The sequence below is a fragment of the Mytilus californianus genome, unplaced genomic scaffold (assembly GCF_021869535.1).
Source record: "Mytilus californianus isolate M0D057914Y unplaced genomic scaffold, xbMytCali1.0.p SCAF_21, whole genome shotgun sequence".
In the NCBI taxonomy this organism is placed as follows: domain Eukaryota; kingdom Metazoa; phylum Mollusca; class Bivalvia; order Mytilida; family Mytilidae; genus Mytilus; species Mytilus californianus.
Genome location: NW_026262670.1, coordinates 6,270,518 through 6,289,538, shown reverse-complemented (window position 1 = coordinate 6,289,538; position 19,021 = coordinate 6,270,518). Strand labels below are relative to the sequence as shown.

At 33.5% G+C, this 19,021-nt stretch overlaps 1 protein-coding gene across 1 annotated transcript in view; it reads right to left on the bottom strand.

Annotated features, from left to right (window-relative positions):
- Positions 1–19,021, bottom strand: part of LOC127731863 (uncharacterized) — a 198,425-nt gene that overhangs the window by 123,646 nt on the left and 55,758 nt on the right. Inside the window, exon 3 of the mRNA XM_052240728.1 lies at positions 14,008–14,233. The gene's annotated coding sequence lies outside the window, so the exon portion shown is untranslated. The remainder of the gene's footprint in view (positions 1–14,007; positions 14,234–19,021) is intronic.

Here is a 19,021-nt window from a genome sequence, read left to right as displayed (position 1 = left end):
TAAGAGTACATTCTTGACTTCAAAATCAGCATATTTTAGATATACAGGTATTGTCAAAATAAGATGATTTTGTGCATTTTTTCGGACCTAAAAGCTTGAGGCAACCCTTGGCTGCAACCTAGGATCCAAAATGTTCTGTAACCAAAAGTTGCCAATGATTATATTGAATCCCTAGACACAAAAACATTCTGGAACAAGGGTTGCAGCCAAAGTAAATTATACAGAAAACTGTTAAGAATAATTGAAAATTTGACCAAAGTTGATGTTTCAACTCAAATAGTTCATACTTAAGGAGTCAATACTTCGCCATTTTTAATGTGATGTGCCAAACTAAAGTTATTTTGTATTTATAGTAATATCACATCTATTTCTGTGTAAAATTTGTAGCATTTTGGCCTGATTAAAAAAAACATCAAAATCTTATGGCCAATTTTAACCTGTCGTGAACTTACTCCTGTGTAACATGCTAAGACTCAACTTTATCAGCTGCAGACCAAATATAAAAGCATTCCCTTCCTTAAAAGCCAAGAAAAGTTTTACAAAAATTTTCCTTGTACAATTAGTGTTTCCTACAGGAGGTTTTGGCGTGGTATGGCGCCCTGCCCTTTTTAGGAAAAAAAATTGGTGCCATGCCCCTTTACCCTCGTATTTTAGAACGCCCCACCGTAATTTAATATCTGTTCTGCAATCCATCTTTTAGCAAAACCTTTTCGATTTATTTCCCTTGGAACAAAATAAAAAATTTAATGGCCGACAATTTATTGAATTGAATTTCGTAATACAAGTAATAGCTTTTCTAAAAAGCTAGCCAACTTCAGCTGATGGAAGACGAAAATGTTTTCGCTTTGTAGTTTAATTCATTCAGAATAGCCTTGTATATAAATTGCAGTGGATTACAAAACTTATAAAAGGCTTATACAATTTTTTAGATTTACCAAAATCTTTTTTGGGGGAATTTTTGTATTAACACAGGAAATGGAGGAGTAATGTCTTAATCATCTGTGTTTGTAGCAAACTTTTGAAAATATTTTTTTTAATTTCAGTTTTTTCTGATAGATGGACTTAGTTTCTTACAGTTAACATTTACAGACAGTCTGGTATTAAACTTTTTTTTTTGACATTTTCAAACCTTCATGGATTGTTATGAAACTTGGACATAAGCTAATCTTCAAGACCAGGAAAAAGCATCTAACATTTCTAAAGAAAAAGTTTGAAATTTTTAAAAAATTCTTTATACTGATAAATGGACTCACTTTTTAAGTCAACATTACACTTTACACTGATAGCAGCAATCGCAGGCGACACAGGGTTCCCCGGAACCCCTTATGAATTTTTTGCTGTTAAGATATTTTTTTACATGTACAAATTGTATTTACAACTATGCTACATATTATAGCTAGACTTGGGAGGATAAAGAACTTAAAATATTGTAATGACATGTCCATTGTAAAAGACTGTATATTGAACTTTAGAAGTAAATTGTGTAGTTTGTTGTTTAATTGGGTTGCTTTCTATATACATTATGTATACTTCACATCTCCTTTTAAATCATGCATAAATATCAAATATTGCTTAAAATATGCTAGCATAAATGTATAATTGCTTTTATCATCTGGAGTTTTTTTTTAGTTTTCTGTTCTTCAACATCTGTTATCTTGATAGGAAGAGCTAGGGAGAGTTAGACAACGTCCAACCCAGCCCACACCCGGATCCCCTAAATATCTTGGGGTATGTGGAAAGGGGGAGGCACTTATTATAATGAGTGGAAGGGATGAGCCGCTGGTCGAGAAATTTAGGTGAAATATATAACAAGGTGGATGATTGTGAACCTGAAACTAATCAGATGTCGATATTTTTTTACAGATGCAATTAAAATTACTGTCGTAAATGCTTAAGACATTTGCCAAAACTATTCATCTCTGTTGAAATAGCATAACAATGATAGCTATATGTAGGTATAATTATTGTAAAATAAGGGGGGTTATCTTAATTAATATAAACCAGTCACCAAAGTTTAATGAAAACTGCTCAAAGCACTTTAAAGGTATTGTCCAAAAACTAGAAAATCACCCCTTTTTTTATGAATAAAATCCCATAACTAGAAAGTGTAAAATCTAAAATTTATAAAAATTGAAAGGGAGCTTACATCAATAGATATAAACAATTCTCAGAAGTTTCATGAGAACTGCTGAAAGCATTTTTGAGTTATTGTCCGAAAACTGGAAAATCCCCCTTCGTTTTTAATGAATAAAACTCCATAACTCGGAAACATAAAACCTAAAATTTATAAAAATCAAAAGGAGCTCATGTCAATAGATATAAACAATTGACCAAAGTTTCTTGCAACTTGGTGAAAGCATTTTAGATTTATTGTCCGAAAACTGGAAAATCCCCCTTTTTTTAATGAATAAAACCCTAAACTAAGAAATGTAAAATCTAAATTTTATAAAAAATGAAGGGAGCTCACATCAATAGATATGAACATTTCACCACAGTGTTATGCAAATTGGTTGAAGCGTTTTTGAGTTAATGTCCGACATGTTGACGACGGACGGACGACAGTATACCATAATATGTCCCGTAAACGGGCGTATAAAAATATGATAGCTAGGGTATGTTTTTTTGTTATTCAAGATATATGAAAAGGGTGGGTGGGGTATTGTATGTCTCAGCTGGTCACCCCTACCATAAAAAGGTCGAAGTGCAGCCGCACCCTGAGATGAGATAAAGATTCCATTGTAAACTAATTTTAATTGAAAAAAAATGATTTGGATATATCCGCTTTCAATGTTTTTTCTGCCTTTTGATTATTTTACTAAAAATTAATATCTATAACCTAAGAAAAAAGCAAGTGCAGTGTTTTTCTATTTTTTCATGTATAAAATGTACGTAACTTGGCAGTGAGCGACTGGATTGAATGTGAAATAATCACGTGTGTGTTTACAAAATTTTAGGAGTTTTGGCTATTTATAGATAAGTGTTACCTGTGTACCGATATTCATGATTGGTAACCAGGCAAAATCTAATTGGTAAAATAAAGTGTTCAAATCCGACACTCTACGGGATTAACAGTCATTTACTAGGTTATGATTGTCCCAACCAATCAACGAACTTCACTATTATAGAGTCAGTAATTATCTTCCAATCAGAGAGTAAGAAGCATTCAGCCCGCAGACTGTGCATTGTTCAACTATTAAGACCGTCTCCGAGGAGACGGTAATTATGTTTGAACAGTTTTGAAGCCACAGAGTACAAATATGGTTCATGATTGATCTTATAGGGACAACATCGATTTGTACCTGTACAAATTTAAAATTCAGACAATTTAAAAGGGATTGTTTGAGTTATAATTTTACTATGCATGGGATGAACATTGATTACGTAAACAATCCGATGTTTGTTTATATTTTCTATTTATATTATTTAGTAGATCGAGACGTCGATTTGGGTGTGAATTTACGACGGCTATAGGTTGTTATCTAAATAAAATTAAAGTTAAGAATATAGCTGATATAGTTTTGAATAGTACAAATAAACTGTTATCACAGAGATATGACTCGCCTTTTTGTAATTTTGATAATGCAAATGTTGAAATTAAAATAGCAATACTTTATCATGTAAGTTATGCAAATATTCAAAAACACAAACATTAACTTGTAAACTATGTAAAAGTTTCAAAGTCAATGAATCATGATCAGGGGTGGGGCTATATAATCTCCATGGAAACGATATTTGCAAATGCCAATACATTTGCATACCAAATATCATTGACTTAACATTAGCAGTTCATCTTAAACTGATCTAATCACAAACTAATACATGTAGCATGCTTATTCATCTCAAATTAAAATACCCAACAGAATGTTCATACTTTGTCAATTCACATAGATCAAGAAGATTTCCATTTTCTCAATCTGAATTTATTACTGTAGATCTAGTTGTATTGGATTATTAAAAATATCTAAAACAGGAATTCTAAAAGCCTAGCCTTATAATGGCTAAGAATAAACTTCAATTCATCCTACCATGAAGCCGTGTATTTAACCCTGTCACATTCTAAATGTGACTGTCCCAAGTCAGGAGCCAGTAATTCAGTGGAAGTCTTGTGTACCATATTTGTTTTTCTTACATAAGTCAGGCTGTTAGTCTTCTCGTTTGAATTGTTTTACATTTTTCATTTAGGGGCCTTTTATAGCTGACTATGCGGTATGTGTTTTGCTCATCGTCATAAATAAAGGCAACAGTAGTATAACGCTGTTCAAAAGTTATAAATCGATTGAGAGAAAACAAATCCGTAAAAACACATAAGCCGTACGATGACATATAGTTTTGTTAACTTCTATGTCATTTTGTCTCTGGTGGAGTGTTGTCATTGGCAATCAAACCACATCTTTATATTATTTTTATATTTTAAGAGTAATGTAGACAAAGATTTTATCAATCAACTTAACTACAGGCTAACCGGATAATCGGTCAAAAGAGTATCCAACTAACCGGTGGCAAAACTGTTTACTTTGCCAAAACTAATTTATATATATATTTAAGATAGATTAGATTAGAAATAACTGTATTCTATGTGAAGCTGTGCAGACGTCCATCGGTAGTTTTACTGTCGCAAATTGAGTTTCCCTGGAAACACACAGTGGAGATGGTTGTCTCATTGGCAATCATACCACATCTCCTTATTTTTACTTTGGTGGATAGTTCTCATTTGCAATCATACCACATCTCCTTATTTTTACTTTGGCGGATAGTTCTCATTGGCAATCATACTACATCTCCCTATATTTACTTTGGCGGATAGTTCTCATCAGCAATCATACCACATTTCCTTATTTTTACTTTGGCGGATAGTTCTCATCAGCAATCATACCACATCTCCTTATTTTTACTTTAGCAGATAGTTCTCATTGACAATCATACCACATTTCCTTATTTTTACTTTGGAACATAGTTGTCTCATTGGCAATTATACCAAATCTCCTTATTTTTACTTGGCGGATAGTTGTCACATTGGCAATCATACCACATCTCCTTATTTTTACTCTGGCGAATATTTCTCATTGGCTATCATACCACATCTCCTTATTTTTACTTTAGAAGATAGTTGTCTCATTGGCAATTATACCACATCTCCTTATTTTTACTATTGCAGATCTTCTTATTTTTACTTTGACGGATAGTTCTTATTGGCAATTATACCACATCTCCTTATTTTTACTTTGGAAAATAGTTGTCTCATTGGCAATTATACCACATCTCCCAACTTTTACTTGGCGGATAGTTGTCTCATTGGAAATCATACCACATCTCCTTATTTTTACTCTGGTGGATAGTTCTCATTGGCAATCATACCACATTTCCTTATTTCTGCTTTTGTGGTGAGTTCTCATTGGCAATCATACCACATCTCCTTATTTTTACTTTGGCGGATAGTTCTCATTTAGTAGGGTGCCCAGTCAGCAAATTTGATCGATTTGGGTTAACGGAATAACACACGGCTGTATTTTATATCATTGGAAAGAGAAGAACAAGACTCATCCAAATATTGATGTTGTCGTTGTCTACAGTGGTCACGATTTTCTTAAATTTGGGTCAAAGGTCAAATCTAAAATTTCAAGGAAAACGCAGAGTCACGTGTAGACAGCTGGCCGCCACTACATATATGCATTTATAGCAAAATAAATTCGAATAATTCAAAGGATTATAACTATAGTTTCTATATTAAGGACTAATTTGATATTTATGCTGCCAAATATGGTTCGAGATTGGCATTTGTACTTATAGGGTGCACATTTACAATTTTCATTCAGCTGTTAAATAACAATGACCTTGACCTATTAAAATTTTCAAATTCGGAATTTTTACATAAGATTCGATACAAGTGATGTTTTTTTAGATATTAACATTTATAAGTTGCCCTGCCAACATGTTATTTTTCCATCTTTTGATAGAAGGTGTTCGTAATGATTTTCTGGGTAAATATCCAATTTTCTTTTGGTAAGTGGTGAAGCACATAAAATTGTATTTAGTTCCAAAACTGGTGTAATACTATCGTAGAATGGATTGAATTAGCAGGTCTGAGTATACCGTTGCTTTATAGAAATAAGAAAGACTGCAAACGGTGGAAAAGAGGGAGGGTTTCTGTTAAAGTACCGGTATATATGAAAACAAAAAATTATAAAAAATGTTAATCACTCCATCTTACAATCTTATATATGCCTTATTGAGCATAAATTGGCCTACAATTGACATGAAGTTAAAGATTATCTACAAACAGAGGGTTGTAAACAACATAAATCTAATTGAAATATATAGATCTCTGATTTCATTATCCTCATATGAGCTTATATATACGAGCGCGCATGTTAACCATGTTAATATAGATCAGAATTTTAATCAGATTGAAACAACATAAACAAAATGCTGAAGCTAGCAGTAGCTATTACGTTTCATTGTCTACTGTTAAGTTGAAAGCCCACCGACCAGGTTTAGGTTAGAGAGCTAATTTCAGTTGTTCTTTTTAAAATTGCAAGTCACAGAATGCGAAGGAATACAGTATACAATCTGATGGTGGCATCGGCAACATCGTTAACTATTTAGATATAAGAAGATGTGGTATGAGTGCCAATGAGACATGACTCTCCATCCAAGTCAAAATTTATAAAAGTAAACCATTATAGGTCAAAGTACGGTCTTCAACACGGAGCCTGGGCTCACACCGAACAGCAAGCTATAAAGGGCCCCAAAAATTACTAGTGTAAAACCATTCAAACAGGAAAACCAACGGTCCAATCTATATAAACAAGAGGCTCTCAAGAGCCTGAATCGCTCACCTGTTATTTTTTTTGCTTAAATCTTTCATCAATGATTATTTTTGCTTTACCCATATGTTCCATTTTAGCCATAGTGTCTATGTTTCTTGACGTACAAGGAAATGAAATACAAAATTTATACTAGATTCATTTGAGATGATTTTTAAAGTTAAAAAACATAAAACAACTTGTGTAAAATTGTACTTAAAGGGCAATAACTCCTGGAGGGGTCAATTGACAATTTTGGTCATATAAACTTTTTTGAAGATCTTACTTTGCTGAACATTATTGCTGTTTACAGTTTATCTTTATCTTCAATAATATTCAAGATAATAACCAAAAACTGCAAAATTTCCTTAAAACAACCAAATTAGTGGCAGCAACCCAACAATGGGTTGTTCGATTTGTCTGAAGATTTCAGGGCTGATAGATCTTGACCAATTGAACAATTTTACCCATGTCAGATTTGCTCTAAAAGCTTTAGTTTTGGAGATATAAGCCGAAACTGCATTTGACCCCTATGTTCTATTTTTAGTCATGGCGGCCGTGTTTGTCGATGGATTAAAACTTTGCATACAATTTATAAACTAGATATCCTAAGGAACATTCAGATGAAGTTTGAAGGTATTTGGCCCAGTAGTTTCAGAGGGGAAGATTTTTAAATGTTAGCAAACTTGATGAACACATTGCGTAAAATTGTCTTTAAAGGGCAATAACTCCTAAGGGGTCAATTGACAAATTTGGTCATTTAACTTTTCTGTAGATCTTACTTTGCTGAACATTATTGCTGTTTACAGTTTATATCTATCTATAATAATATTCAAGGTAATAACAAAAAACTCAAAATTTCCTCAAAACTACCAATTTAGTGGCAGCAACCCAACAATGGGTTGTTCGATTTGTCTGAAGATTTCAGGGCTGATAGATCTTGACCAATTGAACAATTTTACCCAGGTCAGATTTGCTCTAAAAGCTTTAGTTTTGGAGATATAAGCCGAAAACTGCATTTGACCCCTATGTTCTATTTTTAGCTATGGCGGCCATGTTTGTCGATGGATCAAAACTTCGGATACAATTTATGAACTAGATATCCTAAGGAACATTTAGTTAAAGTTTGAAGGTATTTGGCCCAGTAGTTTCAGAGGAGAAGATTTTTTAAATAGTTTACGACGACAGACGATGACAACAACAGACGACGACAGACGACGGACGCCAAGTGATGGCATAAGCTCACATGGGTCCCGGTGAGCTAAAAACGAGAAACGAGAAACACTTATGAACCACATCAACAAAGGACAACTACTGAACTTCAGATTCCTGACTTAGGACAGGTGCAAACAATTTAAACGTTTTAATGGTACCAAACCTTCACCCTTATCTGAAACAATAGTGTAACATGACAACATAGAAAGACACACTATAAAATATCAATTGAAATGGCTTAACTCAATCAAAAGACATATTAACACCAGTGAACATACACTGAACAAATAAATATTTGTACACATTTGTATCTTTATATTTCAGAGGGTAGAGGAATCGGATGATTCATACTTTGCATATAGATCCATTGTGTCACGAAGTTCCCATCTGTCATATAATCATTGTCCTTGACCTCATTTTCATGGTTAAGTGACTGCTAAACAACTGTATAGCTTTTTTTCTTCATGTGAATGTCTCACTGGTGACTTTGAATGTCCCTTATGTATCCTTCGCATCTCTTTTATTGTGAGTTCTAGGATAACTATATTTGGTTACTAATATATGGTATCCTTGCAAGGTCTACTTGTCGGTCATACATGGTTCCCCTGACCTCGGCCTCATTTCATGGATCAGTGAACAAGGTTAAGTTTCAGTGGTCAAGTCCTTATCTCAGGTTATATAAGTAGTGGGTCAAATATATTTGGTGTATGCAATGGTAGCAACGTGTACATGTCTTTGTGGCAGAGTTCATCTGACCTTACCTCATTTACATGGAACATTGATAATGTTAATTTTATGTAATACTTGTAATATATAAAAATAAGGATATGTGGAAGTAAGCAGTTTTAGGCAACCGTACTGCCTTCAACAATGAGAAAAACCCACCGTATGGTCGGCTATAAAAGGCCAGGATATAAAAAAGTTGAAACAATTCATTAGAGAAAACCAACAGCCTAATTCATAACAAAACAATTTACCAAAACAAAATTGACAGATATGAACAAACGACAACCACTCAAATACCTGCTCGATTCAGACTTAGTACAGGCATATAAAGAATGTATAATCCTAGCTTTTCTCTAAGAATTCTGTACCAGTAGAATCCTTGTTTTTACGGTAATGATGTTTATGATCAGATTTTTCTCAGACTATAAATTGATGACGTCCTTTCATAAGATTTCAGTAAGGGGATGACCGTTTGATTCCAAAAGGAGGGAGGGGAGTAGGATTTTGAACATCAATAACTTGGCTTGGTATGAACTGAAAATAAATGACTTTGCACAAGACCGGATGAAAATGAATACTCTGCAACATGAAATGCAGGATAGTTGAGGATATAAATGTGTACAAAAGTGAAAATAAATTTTCCAGCAGCAAAGCCACGGAAAAAAATAAGCATGCGTAGCAACAGATGAAAGCAAATGGTCAATCCGAAAAAAAATTCCTGCTGCCAGCTTGGCACATATAGGTCATTGGCTTCATTGGTTTGCTCGGACAAACCTATTGCCAATTCAGCTTTGAAATTATTGCAGTTGTGTCTGCTGGTGTATAATTTATAGCACGAACAGTGATATATTTTTGTTGTCGTTCACACCGAGGGGGATTTAGGTCGAAAACATCATGCAGGACCATAACATAGACTTAATTTATGTGCCATATTCCAGGTGTGAAACGGAACCGACCGATTTGATTCTTATACTACAATTGTAAAAAAAAAAATCTATTCAATAAAAAGTTTAAAGTATTGAAAAACAGACACAAAACATATTCCTCCAAAGAAAATAACAATTTACGAAGTTAGCTAGCTATTCAAAACAAATAAATCAACCACACAACAAGCAAAAATGAGAAATGTATTGAGTGACCACTGTCCTTGTTAATGACCTAATAGTGTAAGCAACAAAATGATTAATGCCACAGGATAATCTGTGTTTAATCAATGACAAAATGTTGACTTAATTTGTGTTTTTAATTGCTAATTTCTTTAAAACTACTTTTATTTCACACATGAAATTTGGCACACACATGCACCGTGTCTTATTGCTTTAATCAGAGTAAAAAATATTGTGAAGATACACGTAATAATTTTGCTTTCTATAAAAAGGTGGTAAATATCAGGAAAATTTTAGTCTTCCTAAAATGCTGCAATAATTACACTAAAATCACTTAAATACTTTCCGCTTTTGTTATATCTTATATTTTATGTATAAACTATATTAAAAGTACTATTTTAACCACCAACAAAGAGCGTAATAATTTTATTTTTCATGTTAAAGATTTCATGTACAATACAGTATCTGGAGGTACCCTGTTGATTTTTCTATAATTTGCAAAAACAATAAGCCGTGTGTTATCCGTTGACTTAAACTCTTTAACTAGAAGACTTTTTGGACATTGGGCACCTTACTAATTGGCAATGATACCACATCTAATTATTTTTACTTTGGTGGATAGTTCTCATTGACAATCATACCACATCTCCTTATTTTTACTTGGCGGCTAGTTGTCTCATTGGCAATCATACCACATCTCCTTATTTTTACTCTGGCGAATAGTTCTCATTGGCAATCATACCACATCTCCTTATTTTTACTATAGAAGATAGTTGTCTCATTGGCAATTATTTTTACTATAGCAGTTCTTCTTATTCTTACTTTGGCGGATAGTTCTCATTGGCAATCATACCACATCTCCTTATTTTTACTCTAGCGAATATCTCATTGGCAATCATACCACATCTCTTTATTTTTACTATAGCAGATCTTCTTATTTTTACTTTGGCGGATAATTCTCATTGGCAATCATAACACATCTCCTTATTTTTACTTTAGAAGATAGTTGTCTCATTGGCAATGACTACATCTTCTTATTTTTACTTGGCGGATAGTTGTCTCATTGGCAATCATACCACATCTCCTTATTTTTACTCTGAGGAATAGTTCTCATTGGCAATCATACAACATCCCCTTTTTTACTATAGCAGATCTTCTTATTTTTACTTTGGCGGATAGTTCTCATTGGCAATCATACCACATCTCCTTGTTTTTACTCTGGCGAATAGTTCTCATTGGCAATCATACCACATCTCTTTATTTTTACTATAACAGATCTTCTTATTTTTACTCTGGCGGATAGTTCTCATTGGCAATCATACCACATCTCCTTATTTTTACTTGGCGGATAATTGTCTCATTGGCAATCATACCACATCTCCTTATTTTTACTCTGGCAAATAGTTCTCATTGGCAATCATACCACATCTTCTTATTTTTACTATGGAAGATAGTTGTCTCATTGGCAATCATACCACATCTCCTTATTTTTACTCTGGCAAATAGTTCTTATTGGCAATCATACCACATCTCCTTATTTTTACTTTGGAAGATAGTTGTCTCATTGGCAATTATACCACATCTCCTAATTTTTACTTGGCGGATAGTTGTCTCATTGGCAATCATACCACATCTCCTTATTTTTACTTTTGGGGATAGTTCTCATTGGCAATTATACCACATCTCCTTATTTTTACTTTGGAAGATAGTTGTCTCATAGGCAACTAGATATCATTGAGATGGGAGCCATCTCTGTGGGCCCTGCTGTGAATAATGTGTGGTAAAAAATTGGTATCTTTATCATTGGACATGGGGTTGTCAACTGAAACCAAAGTTTTTGACCTTGACCTTTGACTTAGGAAGTTGAACATAAATTATGACACACCCTCTGGTGTTGGTTTATATATATACATATCAAGTAAAAACTTTGAAATCATAACGGTTCTCAAGATATAGAGCGGACACGATCTTTACCATAGGACATGGGATTGTCAACTAAAACCAATTTTTTTTACCTTGACTTTTGACCTAGGAAGTTGTACATACATTATGACACACCCTCTGGTGTTGGTTAATATACATGTCAAGTATAAACTTTGAAATAATAACGGTTTTCTAGATATAGAGCGGACACAATTTGTTATGGATGGACAGACGGACGGACATCCTGATCACTATAGGGGGTCCTCCATTCCGTAGGGCCCTAATTATTCCACATCTCCTAATTTTTACTTGGTGGCTAGTTGTCTCATTGGCAATCATACCACATCTCCTTATTTAAATTTTGGCGAATATTTGTCTCATTGGCTATCATACCACATCTCCTTATTTTTACTTTGGTGGATAGTTCTCACTGGCAATCATACCACATCTCCTTATTTTTACTCTGGTTGATAATTCTCATTGGCAATCATACCACATCTCCTTATTTTTACTTTGGCAGATAGTTGTCTCATTGGAATTGGCAATCATACTACATATCCTTATATTTACTTTGGTGGATAGTTCTCATTGGCAATCATACCACATCTCCTTATTTTTACTTTGGCAGATAGTTGTCTCATTGGCAATCATACCACATCTCCTTATTTTTACTTTGGCAGATAGTTCTCATTGGCAATCATACCACATCTCCTTATTTTTACTTTGGCAGATAGTTGTCTCTTTGGCAATCATACCACATCTCCTTATTTTTACTTTGGCAGATAGTTCTCATTGGCAATCATACCATACCTCCTTTTTTTACTTTGGAAGATAGTTGTCTCATTGGCAATTATACCACATCTCTTTATTTTTACTTTGGCAGATAGTTCTCATTGGCAATCATACCACATCTCCTTTTTTTACTTTGGAAGATAGTTGTCTCATTGGCAATTATACCACATCTCTTTATTTTTACTTTGGTGGATAGTTATCTCATTTGCAATCATACTACATCTCCTTATTCAGTTATTTTTATATCAAATGATAATACCAACTAACAAATACTAAAAACTTTGCATTTATATAATTTTCAAAGATTTGTCATGATTGTAAAATATGTAAAATCATACCACATCTTATCTTTATATAACCATGAAATATTAACACTGACTAATGAACCATGAAAAGAAGGTAACGGTCATATAAACCATGTGGATAGACAGACATGTTTACCTTACAAGCATACCATAAAGGAAAATACAGCTGATCTTTTGCTTTTAGTATCTGAGAACCTGACCAAACCACAAAAACTTAACACTGACTAATGAACCATGAAAATAAGGTAACGGTCATATAAACCAAGTAGATAAGACACATGAGACAAACATGTTTACCTTACAAGCATACCATAAACCAAAATACAGCTGATCTATTGCTTATAGTATCTGAGAACCTGACCAAACCACAAAAACTTAATTCTGACCAATGAACCATGAAAATAAGATCAAGGTCTGCAAATCCTGCCAGACAAACATGTTCACCATACAAGCATTCCATACACCAAATATAGCTGACCTTTTGCTTATGGTATACGAGATATGGACTTCATCATGAAATTTTAACCTTGATCACTGATCCATGAAATGAACTCCTGGTCAGGTGAATCCAGTGTGACAGACATGTAGACCTTGCAAGAAAAAATGGTACAATTGGTCATTCAAAGGTAATAACTTCTATAAGTAGTTGTAGGCCAATTTTGATCGATTCAAGTGGACAGTAGGTGGATGTAAACATTCTGAACATTTCTGCCTGTCAGAATTTCTCGACCTATAGCAGTTTTCAAGATAATAGACAAAACTTGCATTCTAACCATAAATTCTATTTTGAGCCATGTTGGCCATGATGGTTAGCAGGGGGGAAAAGGGGGGTCATAGGAATGCACTTTCAAGTTAACACCGCCATGCATAAAATTTTAATTGATTACTTTAATAATAAAATTGTTAAGTCTTTCTGTCTAAAATTACCACCACGCATCAAATTTGAATAAAAGTCCCCACCCTCCCACCCCTGCCACTCCAATTCAAATAATTCTGGAAAAGCCCTAAGCAATTTCATTGGATGCCGCTCTTAAATCAAGTATAAACCTTTTTTTTAAAATCTGATAATAAAGGGATTTTCCATTATAAATGTTTTATCAGAGGAATATATATAGTTCACAAATAATGTACACTTACCTATAATTAAAACTTGACTAGACAAGGATAATGACTGGACGAGGGTCACATTGACTGGACGAGGATCACATTGACTGGACGAGGGTCACATTGACTGGACAAGGATAAAATTGACTGGATGAGGGTCACATTGACTGGACGAGGATCACATTGACTGGACGAGGGTCACATTGACTGGACGAGGGTCACGTTGACTGGACGAGGATCACATTGACTGGACAAGGGTCTATAAATAAATATCGATAATTGATGTTCAATCTGGAAATATGAATGTTTGTATTGAAGTAGAAATAATAACATGTAATAAAGACTCATTGAATACCATTTTGACATCTCTCATTGATTGGTTGCTGTCTGATTTGACATAGACCTCCTAGGATTCTGACAAAGGACTTCTGAAGGCAAGTCCAGCGAACCTTCATTTATGACCATGGTGATTTCAACAGTGAGATGAAATTCTATTGCTACATAATTATTGTTTGTCTTCATGATAAAATAGAGAAAGGAAATGATATCAAATTTGATTATTCTTTTTTTTAAATTTGCTATAAAATGATATGATGATATACATGCTTAGTTGATACAATATTTTATGATCCTTATGCATCTTTAGAATCATCAGTTTTGAAAATGATGAGTCCAGACCAATTTTCATGAATCCATGACTCATTGACTGCCTTAGTGAGAACATTGTCTCCCATCTTTCATTCATACAGCTGATTTCTTAGTTAACAACTCTATTGTTATATACAATTCCTATTTTAATGATTGCAATGTTTTATTATCTTTTTACTCTTAAATGAAATTAAATATGTAATTTCTTCATGTTATTTTTGTATAGAAGTTGCAGAGTGAAAAGTGTTAATACTGTTAAAAAAGAATTAAAAAGCACTGAACTGGTGTAATGCTACTTACTAGAATGAACCATGCAGCTAGTTCTTGATTATCTCCCCTTTTAGAATTTTAATATTCACATGCACATTGTAGTTTTTTTGGTAAACTAAATTATTAATCGTTCCAATTCAATTTGACTATTATGTTCACTTATCTATAGTTATAAATTGACACGACCTTGAATAGATGAATACTAATAGATCTTCAAACTGAAATTGTAAAATAGCTCAATTTCAGTTTACATCACATCTGTTTAAAAATTTGTTAACTTTCTCCGAATTTTTATATAATTGTCATTAAATGAAAAAAAAAAAGAGGTCAAAACCTTTCATAGTTCCATACAAAGCTCAGTGTAAGAGTTTTAAAAAATTAATTCATAATAGTTTGAAATAAATAGGGAATGTGTCCATGGGACACAGATGATGCCCCCGCTTGCATATATAATGTTATGAAGGGACATAAGTCGGAATGCACTTTTTATTTGACCCCACCATGCAAAATTTTTTAATTGGTTATTTCCTTTAAATGTTCAAGCAATCTTTCTTAAATAACCACCACCCATCAAATTTAAATAAAAGTGCCTTCCGCCGCCCACCCCCCCCCCCCCCCCCCCCCCCCCATACAATTAATTCTGGAAAATCCCTAATAAGCATTGTGCATAAGTTTCATAACATTTAGTTGAGTCAAACTAAAGTTAAAGAACGGAATGAAAATTTCAGAAATTTTTCCATTTGTAAAGGGGCATAACTCTAGAACATAATTATCATACATGTATGTATTTTGAACAATTATAAGCTGATTAAATTTTACTGTTTACTTCATTATTTCATTTTTGATTTAATATTGCCTTAATATGCCACTTCCATCGTCCAAGGTTTTCTCATAATTTAGACGAAATTCCGACTCAAAAACCGGGAAATGCAAATTATGTGAATGGAATTAACATATATATGAGAAGTAGAGTAACATGCTTAATCATCTCAAATTAAAATACCCAACAGAATGTTCATACTTTGTCAATTCACATAGATCCAGAAGATTTCCATTTTCTCAATCTGAATTTATTACTGTAGATATAGTTGTATTGGATTATTAAAAATATCTAAAACAGGAATTCTAAAAGCCAAGCCTTATAATGGCTACGAATAAACTTCAATTCATCGTACCATGAAGCCATGTATTTAACCCCGTCAAATTCTATATGTGACTGTCCCAAGTCGTAGCCTGTAATTCAGTGGAAGTCTTGTGTAGCTGTATATCATATTTTTTTTTCGTACATAAGTCAGGCTGTTAGTCTTCTCGTTTGAATTACTTTACATTTTTCATTTAGGGGCCTTTTATAGCTGACTATGCGGTATGGGTTTTGCTCATTGTCATAAGCCGTACAGTGACATATAGTTTTGTTAACTTCTATGTCATTTGGTCTCTGGTTGAGTGTTGTCATTGGCAATCAAACCACATTTTAATATTATTTTTATATTTTAAGAGTACTGTAGACAAAGATTTTATCAATCAACTTAACTACAGGCTATTCTGATAATCGGTCGAAAGATTATCCGACTAACCAGTTATGCAAAAGTGTTTGCTTTGACAAAACTAATTTTATATATATATTAAGATAGACTAGATTAGAGATAACTGTATTCTATTTGAAGCTGTTCAGACGTCCATCAGTAGTTTTACTGTCGCAAATTGAGTTTCCCTGGAAACGCGTAGTGGAGATAGTTGTCTCACTGGCAATCATACCACATCTCCTTATTTTTACTTTGGTGGATAGTTCTCATTGGCAATCATACTACATCTCCTTATTTTTACTTTGGCGGATAGTTCTCATTGGCAATCATACCACATCTCCTTATTTTTACTTTGTCGGATAGTTCTCATTGGCAATCATACCACATCTCCTTATTTTTACTTTGGCGGATAGTTGTCTCATTGGCAATCATACCACATCTCCTTATTTTTACTTTGGCGGATAGTTCTCATTGGCAATCATACCACATCTCTTTATTTTTACTTTGGCGGATAGTTGTCTCATTGGCAATCATACCACATCTCTTTATTTTTACTTTGGCAGATAGTTCTCACTGGCAATCATACCACATCTCTTTATTTTTACTTTGGCAGATAGTTCTCATTGGCAATCATACAACATCTCCTTATTTTTACTTTGGCAGATAGTTGTCTCACTGGCAATCATACCACATATCCTTATTTTCACTTTGGCAGATAGTTGTCTCATTGGCAATCATACCACATATCCTTATTTTTACTTTGGAAGATTGTTGTCTCATTGGAAATCATACCACATCTCCTTATTTTTACTTTGGAAGATTGTTGTCTCATTGGCAATCATACCACATCTCCTTATTTTTACTCTGGTGGATAGTTCTCGTTGGCAATCATACCACATCTCCTTATTTTTACTTTGGCGGATAGTTCTTATTTAGTAGGGTGCCCAGTCAACGAATTTGATTGATTTGGGTTAACAGAATAACACACGGCTGTGATTCATATCATTGGAAAGAGAAGAACAAGCCTCATCGAAATATTGATGTCGTTGTTGTCTACAGTTGTCACGATTTTCTTAAATTTGGGTCAAAGGTCAAAGCTAAAATTTCAAGGAAAACGCAGAGTCAAGTTTAGACAGCTGGCCGCCCCTACATATATGCATTTATAGCAAAATAAATTCGAATAATTCAAAGGATTATAACTATAGTTTCTATATTAAGGACTTATTTGATATTTATGCTGCCAAATATGATTTGAGATTGACATTTGTACTTATAGGGTGCACATTTACAAATTTCATTCAGCTGTTAAATAACAATGACCTTGACCTATTAAAATTTTCGAATTCGGAATTTTTACATAAGATTCGATACAAGTGATCTCTAGAGATGTTTTTTAGATATTAACATTTATAAGTTGCCATGCCAACATGTTATTTTTCCATCTTTTGATAGAAGGTGTTCGTAATGATTTTCTGGGTAAATATCCAATTTTCTTTTGGTAAGTGGTGAAGCACATAAAATTGTATTTAGTTCCAAAACTGGTGTAATACTATCGCAGAATGGATTGAATTAGCAGGTCTGAGTATACCTTTGCTTTATAGAAATAAGAAAGACTGCCAACAGTGGAAAAGAGGGAGGGTTTCTGTTAAAGTACCGGTATATATGAAAACAAAAAATTATAAACTAGAGGCTCTAAAGAGCCTGTGTCGCTCACCTTGATCTATGTGCATATTAAACAAAGGACACAGATGGATTCATGACAAAATTGTGTTTTGGTGATGGTGATGTGTTTGTAGATCTTACTTTACTGAACATTCTTGCTGCTTAAAATTATCTCTATCTATAATGAACTTGGCCCAGTAGTTACAGTGGAAAATATTTTGTAAAAATTTACAAAAATTTTAAAAAATTATGAAAATTGTAAAAATTTGACTATAAAGGGCAATAACTCCTTAAGGGGTCAATTGACAATTTTGGTCATATTGACTTATTTGTAGATCTTACTTTGCTGTACATTATTGCTGTTAACAGTTTATCTCTATCTATAATCATATTCAAGATAATAACCAAAAGCTGCAAAATTTTCTTAAAATTACCAATTCAGGGGCAGAAACCCAACAACGTGTTACCTGATTGGTCTGAAAATTTCAGGGCAGATAGATCTTGACCTAATGAACAATTTTATCCTTGTCTGATTTGCTCTAAATGCTTTGGTTTCAGAGATATGAGCCAAAAACTGCATTTTACCCTATGTACTATATTTAGCCATGTCGGCCATCTTGGTTCATGGGCAGGGTCATCGGACACATTTTTTAAACTAGATACCCTAATGATGATTGTGGACAAGTTTGGTTAAATTTGTCTTAGTAGTTTCAGAGGAGAAGATTTTTGTAAAAGATTACAAAAATTTACGAAAAATGGTTAAAAATTGACTATAAAGGGTAATTACTCCTTAAGGGGTCAACTGACCATTTTGGTCAAGTTGACTTATTTGTAGATCTTATTTTGCTGAACATTATTGCTGTTTACAGTTTATCTCTATCTATAATAATATTCAAGATAATAACCAAAAACGGCAAAATTTTCTTAAAATTACCAATTCAGGG